At 32.2% G+C, this 12,342-nt stretch overlaps 1 long non-coding RNA gene across 5 annotated transcripts; it reads left to right on the top strand.

Annotated features, from left to right (window-relative positions):
- Positions 1-242: 242 nt before the first annotated feature.
- Positions 243-12,106, top strand: LOC107008318. 5 transcript variants are annotated; one of them, XR_001455246.2, is made up of 3 exons: positions 243-979; positions 7,192-7,312; positions 10,695-12,106. It is a non-coding gene; the product is annotated as an uncharacterized LOC107008318 (long non-coding RNA). The 5 variants fall into 5 exon arrangements; XR_001455248.2 differs by lacking the exon at positions 7,192-7,312 and having other exon boundaries at positions 248-979; positions 10,695-11,258; positions 11,897-12,106; XR_001455247.2 differs by lacking the exon at positions 7,192-7,312 and having other exon boundaries at positions 260-979; positions 10,695-11,048; positions 11,897-12,097.
- Positions 12,107-12,342: the final 236 nt, after the last annotated feature.

Raw genomic sequence — 12,342 nt, 5'->3', positions numbered from 1 at the left:
TTTAGTTTACAAATTAGTTAATTTTTTTCATTTCGTCAAGATTAAGAAGCTTTTAATTAATTAATATTAATTTGTATTATTTAAAGTGTATTCAAATTTGGTAACTTCACTCGATTTGATTAAACTCCAAGATCTAACCCCTTTAACTTCACCTTAAATCCATTTCCAGACCCATTTTGAGCCTATTTAAAACAGGTCCATTATTCAGCAACCCAATTCCTTCAATTCAATTCCTAACCTAAGCCCATTCTTAAATTCCTATAACCATATCAGCCGACCCAAACCCAGACCAAATACCCGACGCGAACAGCAAAATACCACCCATGTGTTGTTCTTCCTCCTCGCGATAACAACTCAGAAAACGCGTGCAAAATCCAGCAAAGAATCGCGACTCGAGCTCAACTCGAGCGTACCCATCTTCGCACATCCTCTCCCTAATCTATTCGTACAAAGCCGTTGAATTTTCCCAATGTCTCTATATACTTTTGATTTCGTCCTTGGACCGAATGAGACGGCTCTACTAAAAAATCTGTTGAGGATTTGTACAAATGTCAGCCGTCCCAGCCTTACCCTCGAAAGACCATTTGAATTCTGAATTTCTAATTTGAAATATCACCCCTAAATCTACCTGATTCCCCTCCCCCCACCCCTCACCCCCCCACCCCCCAAAAAAAAGTTTGACCTAATTCCCTCTATATAAAGATTCTCTTCCTTTAGTGTTGGAGGTGAGAAAAACAGAGGAGAATAGTTAGATAGAGTTGGGGAGAACAAAAAATCTGAAAGAAATATAAATACAAGAATACATACATCAAAAAAAAAATTAGTAGTGAAGTTCCTCAAGCAAGAATCTATAAGAGATTTTCTTTTGTGCTCGCCTCTTGCAAAGCTCGTCGAAGTGTCGTTGTGGTAGTGAAGTTGCTGCTCGTTCGAGCTCGTCGTCTTCCCTACTTCACTGTCGGGAAAGGAAATCTCCTCCCTTGTAAGTTTTTTCTTTATTTCGTCCTTCTGTACTTGGTTATTTTCTTTTGAAACCTGATTGTGGTTCTTATTTCTATTGTCTCTTGGATTGAATCTTGTGTTAGCAGTGATTAGTAAATTTTTGCTTATTATTTGCTTCATTTGTCTGTCTCCTCTTCCCGTCAATCTACTAAACATGCTTTCTTTGTTCTTAATTGTCATACTAATTTTAAAATTTCGACTGATGACTTTGTGTTTAATTATAAGGATTGGTTATTTGTATAGTTCTCAAAATACCAAGTTTAGAAACTACATTTTTTGGATAAATGTAGTCATTCCACAAGATATGGTCATGTTTGAGTTCACCAGGACGCTTTATAGAATTCAATCTCTTTCTTTCCTGATTATTTACCTGTTTGAGAATCGATTATTATTGACATACTGGGTTATTTGATGAGGTATGTCTCTGTTTAGAGCACCAAAGCTCTTTGGGTAATTTAATGTTTATCATTTTATAAAACTAAGATTTTGGGTTCATGTTCTGTTAACCTTTTTGGTTCTACCTTTAGCCTTGGTCCTTATTAATCTTTAATTGAAGTAGCTTCCCTTTCATAAGTCGGAACCATATAGTATGTGGGTTTATTAAGTTTTGTTAAATGTGTCACACATCCCATTTTGATCTTATATTAGTTGGTTCAAATTTTAATTTTATTTTGCATTTACTGTTCCATTTTAAAGTGGATGAATATCTACAAATCATGGTTCATCTCTACCTATTCTTGTTTTGCTATTGGAAGTGTTTGACCAGTCCTGTTGATATGAAAGTGGTATCCAATTTCGGTGTTGCATTTATGAAAATATACAGAGTGTATTGCTCAAAGCATGCCTACATATCCCTTTGTCATGTTGCTTGTCATTAGTTTATTTTATTTGTGTTTGGAGTCACTATTATTGTGTTACTTGTATAGGCCTTAGTGTTTGTTTTATTAACTCTTGTCGGTTGATATATATTAGTTCATTCTGCTTTGTTTTGAGTCATCTTTTATGGTGATTGAATTACTTTGTTCACAATTAAGTTATGTCTCATTTGTTTTATTTGATTCATATGCTAATTTTATTTCTTTGCTTTCTTGTATGAATCCTCTTCGAGTCCATAATGGAGTTCTTTCCTTTACATTCCCAAATCGAGCCATAGAGGCTAAAACCTCTTTTGTCACTGAGTCAGCTAGACCATGGGTGTAAAGGGAAGAATGTGAAATGCAAGGGGTTTGAAATTGAATTTCAGATTCCAAAAAGGCCCAAAAGAAAGTTGTATGCGTGCAGTATACATTCTGTATACATGATATACAAGTCCAAAATATGGCAATAAAAGTTAAAAGTAGTTAAATGCTGGAAAAGGAACAAATATACAGGGTGTTGAAGAGTTAAAGCTGACATGGAGCTTAAAAACACACCTATACGGTGATGTACACTTGGTATATGTCACATCTGGGGAGCACCCCTAGAAGTAACATGGCGTACTTGACCTCTCAAAGGTCTTATACAAGCTCATAGTTATCATTCATCGCATTGTTATAGTAAATTTAGCGGAAAATTTAAAACTTTTCATAGCACTTCATATGCTAGAAACTTCACTTCATATATACTCAAAATATCATATTACATACTTAGACTCTAAGCCTCTTTGTCATATTAGACTCAACAGCATTAGAGTACATTAGGGGCACGACTCTTAAAACATAATACATAACTATACAACATTTAAACACTTTACAGTAAAGACATGACATTAGGAAATCCTTGAACTTAAGGATTCCTTTCATTGAGCTTGGGAATCATCTATCAAGCTCTTCACGTTTAGACATCCTTTAAGCATCCAGAACCTACACTTTGTGTAAAAAGTAGAGAAGAATGGATTTAGTACAAGAATGCACTATGTATGACAACCATGCAAAAACATGCATTTAAAAATAGGGATATTTTCTTGAAATCATACTTCATGCCTTTTTGAGTAAATCTTTATAAAACCTTTATACAATTGCATTTATATAATTCACATACTTCATATAGACATATTCAAAGGTCAAATATCATAGAAAATCACATATAGAATTTAAGTCATTTTTGAGTTCACTTTACAGTGAGCTATCCTTTCTTTTATTCACTACTTCCCAAGTAACCTTGTAGTGATACTTGGTGCAATGCATCACCTTAGGCCACAAAGAAAGAATACATACAACCTACACAAGTCATCACATATCATCATAGAAGTATAGCACATGATAGACACATTTAAGCCAAGACATAAGGACCTTACTAAAATTCTTATCATTATACATATTTATATATATATATATATATACATATATATATATATATATATATATACATATATATATATATTAATCCTACTCTAAGTCTACTAGTGCAATGTATGTGTAAAGCCCCATAACCTCACACATACTTAGTAAACCTATCATAACACCACAAGCCTTAACATTCTATTTCATACATCAACAAGTAAGTGAAGACCACTCCATTCATGTCAACAATCTTCATCATATAATCATTAAGACTCACATAGTGCATATAAGAATAAGACCACACCACATAGACTCATACCATGCACATCTTCATGATAAATAGACAAATACTATCATCCATGCATAAAGACATAATCATGATCATACACATTAGAAGACCTTCCTAGATCTTCCTAAGGAGCTACTTGTGCAATGTCTAAAGGGGTTAATTACTTCCACCTATCCTAAGTAACCTCCCTTAGGTCATCCTAGTTAGGGTCTTAGTCATTTACTTCCATTGTTCATTTTACTTTAGGGAAACTATAGCCTTAACAGACACTAAGACCATGGGCGCTAAACATGGAATTTGGTGTTGTAGAGCCTTACACCAATGGAAGGTGTTCTTACCTAGCCAAGGTAGAACATTAACACATGCTAGCATACTAAGTGAATTCACTTGCTAGATCCTATGTGGCAAGCATAGTTACGGAACTTGGAGGTACATGTGAAAACCCTCTTTATGCCAAGATGGGGAATTATGGTTATTCACTTATGGAAACCCTATTTATGCCTATTGAGGCACTTTGGTTATCCACCTCATGAGATTTATGGTAGACATTCCTTCCCACATTGGAAAGAGCCACACATGCATATACAAGTTCACTCGGTGGTAAGCTAAGTTCTCTTTTATTGAAAAAGCCTTTATTATCATTTCTAAATAAAACATAGTCTTAGGAGAGTCATCCCCTCATATGCTTAGCTCATAGGTCATAAATGAAAGTTCATTAACCTACATCATGTGAGAAATCCTTTCACATGGACATAGCATATATTATTAGCACTATCTAGTTTAGGATACACTTGAGCACACCTTTCAAGGCCCCTTTATTGACTAGATCATCATTCATATGTGTGCGTATACATATATGTAAGCAAACCTTTCACATAACACATTAAGGTCACACATGTTCATACATCCATATTCATGCACATAGAAATCAAAACTAGAAACTATTTTATCAAGGCACACATGTGCAATGAATAGGCAAGGTCCCATGAAACACATATCATACTTTCATAGACATCATCTTAACATGCATAGTAGTAGACACTAGTGAATATGAGAACTACCTTTCATTTAGACACCATGACCTATATTACTTGTAAGCATGAATAATGTGTGAGTGCGTGTGTACATTGGTCAACATGATCACATAATGGTTATCCATAACATCTTGAGGCATGCAGACTCTTAAGTCCACAATGCACAACAAAGCATAGACCACACAACACCATTTAGCGTGGAGGCAAGACAATCTTCACATTACATTCAAGACTCCTAACCTTAGCTATTCACACATTCACAATAGGGTTACATGGGTAGGGGTCATCAATCCTTAATACTTCTTTAATAGCAGCACCTACACATGATCCTAACATAAACATTCACATGCTCATGACAATAGTAACATAACCTAGATTCACAACTAAAGTAGAAGACTAGGCACAAGTTACACATAAGGTGATCATCATAACCACTCATTCATATATTCATCAATTCGCCTTCAAGGGCATGTTCAACATATATATAATGACAATAAAGTAAACACCGCCACTACAAGTAGACCATACCATACAATGCCATACAAGGTTTCATCAACATTACTATAAAGAAGTAGAGAAGTAGAAGAGTAGAGAAATTATTACCAATCCATTACTACTTTTTCATGAATAATTCAAGTATAGGGAAATATCTAATGTACCATAATCATAAAAGAAACCATGTACAAGTCGCTACAAGATCATATTACAATCTAATACAATATATCACATATATATACTAGAAAGTAGAAGAACATAGATCTTTAACCCAATTCACTTGCATTGATGATCAATAACAATTTATCATCAATACAATGTACGGCAGTAGCTAAAGAGATCATTATTCAAACGAAATCATGCTTCATCTACCCTAACATTTAGATCATGTCATATACACTACAACATTCACTTTATAGGCTAGAAGAATCTAAATTAATCTTTACCAATTCAATTGTTATCCATTCATGTTAGATCAATTATACCTAATTATCATCACATTATACGTATAGTCAGTATCTAAGGACAATTAACCATGATCGAGTCATATAACAACCAACCTAACGTCAAGATCACAAGTTACCACTTGATAAACTAAAAGAACTTAGATAACCTCATATTAATCCTTCTTCACCTTGATCATACACGATTTATACTTACAATTCAATCATTATATTAACCTTAGGAAGTAGCTACAAGACTCTCAACATATTTGAAATCCACTTTTATACAATTAAGGACCAATGTTACAGTAAACACATAGAACATGAACTAGTCATGTTAAATTCTTCATACATTGATCCACATGGATCACTCATCATCAATTCATCATCAATTCAAGTAAATAACAGTATATTTAGACAATTCAACGTAAGAGAATCGCAATTCAACTATTAACAAGCTATGATCACAATGCCCATGCAAGGGCTAAATCGATTTTGGGAAGAGACATTGGTTCATAATGCAATTGGATTAAATTTCACGTTAAAAGCATTACATTAACATCAATTCATCATGATTAAGCCATTAAAAACATTTTTAGAAAGAACTCATGGCTAGATTGAAAAAGAAGAAGTTTGATCGTGAAATCTCTTTTTGAAACTTAGAGATTAACTCTCTAGATGGAAGGATAACTAGTGATGAAGGATCACCATACTTTGTATAGTTGAAAACCTATAAATCTTGATGAAGAAATCATAGAAATCCAACCTACAACTTGTTCTTGAGCTTCACCTTCAAGGAGGTTTCTAGGGAGAATTAGTTTTGGAGGAAAAGTCTATTTTGTGTGTATGGGATTGGGAATGGGTTGATCACGTTTTTTATCACTTATATACACCCAAAAATATCTAAATAAATCAAATAGGATCAGGTTAGTATGTAGGGTTAATTTACCATTCACCCCTTTAATGAGGCAGTCGCATGGCAGCAGTTGCAGGCCACCATCGACAGACAGCATCGACGGAGCGTCGACTGGACGACGGGGCGTCCTGCTGCTCCATCGTTAGTGACTGCAGCTTCCTCTTGGTGGCTTCAGCTCCTATGGCTAAGTGTCAACCCACGCCCTAATAGACGGGGCGTCGATGGACTGACGAGGCGTCACTTAGAGCCCCGTGGGTCCTTCTTGTAGGCCTTTTTGCGGGGCCCTTGGGAAGTCATACCCGGACATTTACAACGTAAATACGAACATTGAAAATTCAAGGACCTTCCATGCAAGTTTCACCCAAAATTCACACATAAAACACGTCCAAACATGCTAGGCCCCATCAAGACATACCTGAACGTTTCAAGGGCTAACTTTTGAACGTCTTAGACGTTCTTGGACGTTTGACCTCCAAACTTCATGAAACTCCATATAATGAATATAAACATAATTATAACTCATTTTAAGACTTCATAATCTCATGATGTACAAATATAAGGACGTATAGACACATGAGGCACATAGGTGACTAGTTGTTGAACGTCTTGGTCGTCCCTTGACGTTCGACTTCCAAATTACCTCAAACCTTACACACTGCCTCAATACCATATTATAAGCCATTTTAGGACATTAGTCCCTTATGACAAATATGTTAGGCTCTAGACACCCTAACTCAGTTTTGGGGTCTTACAGTATATATGCAGGTTTTTAAATGGAAAAGGGGTCAAAGCCCAAACTCTTTTGTTCAAGCAGGTTCAGAAGAAAATGAGACCTAAGAGGCCCAAAGGAGTGGTCCATCAACAGAACTTTGATGGTAAAATTTCATATATGGCAAACTTATTTGATTAAATAACATTATATGGGTATAGTTTACCTAATTACATTCTATGGGTATAGTTTAGTTATTTTAGGTATCTTTAATTTTGTATATAAGGTTTCTTTTGTTTTTTATTTATATAATTTTATTTTAAAAAGTGGTTTGTAACTGAAGCGTTAAATATGCTAACAATAAATATAGATAATGCCATAATTTAAGGTAAACATCCCTTTTTTAAGGTAAACGTTCAAATTCGTTATTTTTTTTCAAAAAAAAAAAGAATTAAGCAATTGAAACAAAAGATAAACTTGTTTTTGCTGTTTATGAAACAGCAGTTCATCAATTTTTTTTATTTTTTCTTTGTAATCGAATTCAGGTAAGTGTTCATTGGATGAAAATTCATGTATAATATTGCAATAATTATACAATGTTCTATTGGATTTACAAATTTTGATTTATGTGCGTTCGTTATTGTGGTGTCGTAATTTTTTTTAAAAAAAAAAACTGGTTTCAAAATATGATTATTTTAAGCAGAAATTTCGTACTATACAATTATATATTTTTTGTTGATGTAGTATTTGTATATATTATAAAGAAGATCAGTGTAAGCGAATACAAGTAATCGTTGGTGATAATTGTATATAGCCATAAAGCAAGTGTTTTGCTTTTGACAATTATATACTTTTTTTTATGTAGTATTTGTATATTAAAAAGAATATCAGTGTAAAATCAATTCAGTAATTTGATTGTATAATAGTGTTGTATTAATTGTATATATGATCTCTTTGAATGATTTGAAATATATTTTTTTTTATAATTGTACAGATAATGGCTTCATTGGCTATTTTGGTTATGCATTTTGGTTAATATGTGTACATGAATATAGTAGTTAAACATGACAATATATACAACTGTCTAAATGACTTTGTATATACTCCAATAATATATAAACTTAATATATACTAACTTCAATAAAATGTATATAACTACTAAAATATACAAATTACAAGCATATATGAAATTTTCTCATCTGTATAACTAAATCCAATTACTTTGTGTATATATGTATACAAAAACAAAAATAATAATGAGCCTTTAATATACAATCCGCTACTACCACTATTAAAACTTAGTATATATGTATACAAAAACAGTCAATTTTGAAAACAGTCATGGAGAGATCAATTTTTGTATATGTATATAAACTTAATATATACTAACTTCAATAATTTGTATATAACTAATAAAATATACAAATTATAATCATATATGAAATTTTCCATCTGTATAACTAAGTCCAATTACTTTTTGTATACATATACAGAAACAAAAATAATAATGAGCCTTTAATATACAATCTGCTACTACCACTATTAAGACTTAGTATATTATTCATTATACATAACTTAAAGTATGTATAAAGTAATCAAATCCACAGACACATATACAAATATATAACTAAAACATGTGGGTACTAAACATGCAATATACTATATACAATTACGTGAATACAAAATTTACTTAAACAATAATTTTTTGTATATTGACATCTAAGTAACAAAAAAATTGTATCTAAATTTGTGTTTTAAGCCACTACCTCATAATTATGATGTTCTTCAGATCCGTCAACTTCACATGCATTTTCCTCTGAATCAATGTTTACTGCTTTCCTCTTTCTTCCTCCTTGTACAATTTTAATGCCTCTAGCTTTAGCATTGTTAATGACTTCTTGAACTGCCGTAGGGTCATATTTTTTCTTTGATCTCAATTCTTCCATTGTTTGTTCATGTTAAACTTGTTTGATTTTACCATACACCCTACATCAACCCCAAAATCTTGAGTTAAACCCATTGAAAACGATGGTACATTGTCAACAAAATTGACATGCAATGGAATACCTCTGATAATCCTCATAGATGAAGATGATTCATTCATTCTGTGACTAATTTGAGATCTAATAAGAACAAACAATCGATTATTTCATCAAAAAAATATGAAAAAACATAAGAAACACAATACATATACAATTGTTGAATAAAGAAAAAAAAAGAAAAACGACTAAAATTTAGGACGAAAATTGAATTCAACTTTGGGAGGGAGTAATTGAATTTTGGACAGTTTGAAATTCAAATCGGATAGAAGTATTAATTGTAAGAGAAAAAGGTGGAATATGAATAGGAGAGATAATATTAATTTGTGTAAAATTATATACAAAATTAAAAAAAAAAGTTTTTATACTATTGGTTATATAATAGGTGGTGGACCCCATTAATTATAGCAAAAAAAATAAACTATAATTATAGAAAGTAAATAAATTAAACTATACCCCTATTATATAATTACTTAGGAATGTTTGCCATTCCATAATTTAAATAGGTCCACACTCATGTTTTGGGCATTTTTAGTATTAGGACATGTTCATGGATTTTGGGCCAAGACCCAAATTTAACTCACTCCTTTTCTTATTATTTATTTGTGATTATGTTGACTAACGTTATTTTTATGATTTGCTTTTAACTTAATTAATTCCCAAAATATAGTCATATCGTCTATTATGTTCAAATTTAAATACTTATGTTTTAATTTATTATTTAGTTCTATTTTATTTTAATTGTCTTGCAATATATGAATTAATCACTTTAAAAATTCCCTTCAAGTTTATTTTCCCCTTAAATAAAAATGAGTTTTATTTCTTAACAAATATTTTAAAATATAATTGAAAAGTCATTTTAGTCAAATTGCCGGTCAACCGCGGGTTAGCGGGCGTTTCGAGGACCTAACACCTTCTCGGAATGTACATTAAACTTCAAACCTATTTTTTCAAATTGATTTTTATCGGTTTAAATCCTTTTGAAAATCTTAAGTTTTTTCTTGATTTTTATCAAAAAAAATTAACTGGCGACTCTGTCTTTTTGGAAATTCGATTTCTTTTCAATAATAAGTTTCATCGACTTTTTGAAAAAAAGTCATGTTTCTTTTTTTATTATTTTTTTAAGTAAAACAACTGTGTCAAGGGACCTGGTCCATTGACGGTTAGTGGACGCACGCATTCCAACAGAAACTTAACTATTTGTTTGGCAAGAATGGCACTACCTGCAGAAAAGCAAGCTAGCTAAAATTCATTTTTAGTTCAATAATGATCTCCAATAAGTTTTACCACTCCAAATAATGCAGCGGGTATTTAAGTGTAGCACAGCCTGGAATTGATGCTATAAGGCCATCGATGCTAGTGTGAATATCGATTCATTGACAAATATAGTGGAGTCAGAGTGTATTTACAAATCGGAGATACTGATTTTTCCTCTCTGACCCCTTTCCGTTTGTTAAGAGTTAGTCAGCCATATACTGATACTTCCTCTATGTGCTAATTATTTTGCAGCAGCTATGCTAAAGCATAGAGGACTCCTATAATAACTCAACAGCAGATTAACAAACAGATGATTAGAACACATGTTAAAGAGATCAAGACCTTTGGGTGTATCAGATGAAGTATGATATGTGAGAGGATTGCTAACAGAAGTTTCAAGATTTGGGATCTCGGGTAATGTTTAATGGCTTTATAGGAATATGTGGAACCTGTTGATTGCATTGACAATCATTTATCATGTATGGATGAATGTTTTTGTAGTCTCAACTTAATAGACTTATCGCTTAAGTTGCTCATCGTGCAAGAGAAATATTAGGTGTCGCCTCTTTCGGCTTATGGAAATTACCAACTAGTTTTATTCTTGAGGTATGTTTCTCTATTGCAATCTGACTAACATCACGATCACTTTTGACTGAAGTATTGAAACGTGTTAATTGCATTTTCGTGCCCCCTTTGAAATGTTGTGTCAAAATCAGTGTGGGGTTATATTTTGCAGGAGTTGTAAGAGAAGTTAAGGAAAAAATAGGAGTATGAAATTCACAAGCAACATATTCCTCTACCTAAATGAGCAAATATGTAATGAACAATTGTTTTCTTAATGATTATTATTCTTTTCTCATTCAATTTGAGAAGGTTATGGCTTTCAGGGAACAAACTCTTCATCTTATGGCTAATGATTATTTTGTGTCCTTCTATTGATTAGAAGAGTTACGTTACAAATCTTATAAGAACATGAAATGTTGATACCATAACTATCCACATGACTTGGCTTAGACACAGAGAATGTGAAATTCCTATTAGCTAGACTTTAATGTTGTGTGATTAATAATTAGCTCTAAGTTAACTAGAACACTTGGTAAATAATTACCTTTTGAAGTTCTTTATCCCTTATTCACTATGTTAGTCATGTATTATAATTTCCAGTTTGTAGTTGCTCGCTTTTTTGTTATTTAGCATTAAAATAATGACTACAGAGTCCATCACTAAAGTGAAGTCTATATAACTTTTTGTATGCACAAAGTAATCACATTTTTAGCAGTTTTAGCCTTTGCTTTTATATTGCTGCTATAATGCATTGGAGAGGAAAAAATGATTCATATCTAAAGTGACTTTTAGTTGTTTCTTATTATGTAGTTATGTTTTTCATGACATTTTAGCACCTCAGTTGTTAGATCTCTCAAAATCAAATATTGATTTCATGTCACTTACTGCAGGTGTCTAGCTACGAAGATGACCACATGGATATGACCAATGTAGATTATGCGAGTTCTCATAGAGTATTAATTCTAGAATATGATATGGTCATTTCTTTTCGGATGGATGTAATATATTGCTCCTTAACATTTAAAGAATTTTGATATGTAATTTTGAAATGCTTATATTTTTCATATATGATGGCTAATTTGTTTCAATAATCTTACTTATATATTTGTGTCAATACTTATTGTATAGCAAATAAATAAGATTTGAACAATTAAATTGGAGTAGAAATAGAATGAAATTATGAGAATAAAAAAATGGAATAACGGTTGATGCATTTAACACATTATGACAGTTTAAAAAATAGCCACTTGATCTCACATATAAATTGTGACGGTGCTAAACTGTTGTATTAAACAATTATAATCGTCGTTCTATGCGAATTACAGTTACAACAGTT

The sequence above is a fragment of the Solanum pennellii genome, chromosome 1, assembly GCF_001406875.1.
Source record: "Solanum pennellii chromosome 1, SPENNV200".
Classification (NCBI taxonomy): Eukaryota; Viridiplantae; Streptophyta; class Magnoliopsida; order Solanales; family Solanaceae; genus Solanum; species Solanum pennellii.
The sequence above is the reverse complement of the archived record's forward strand: the minus strand, read 5'-3'. Positions and strand labels throughout refer to the sequence as shown.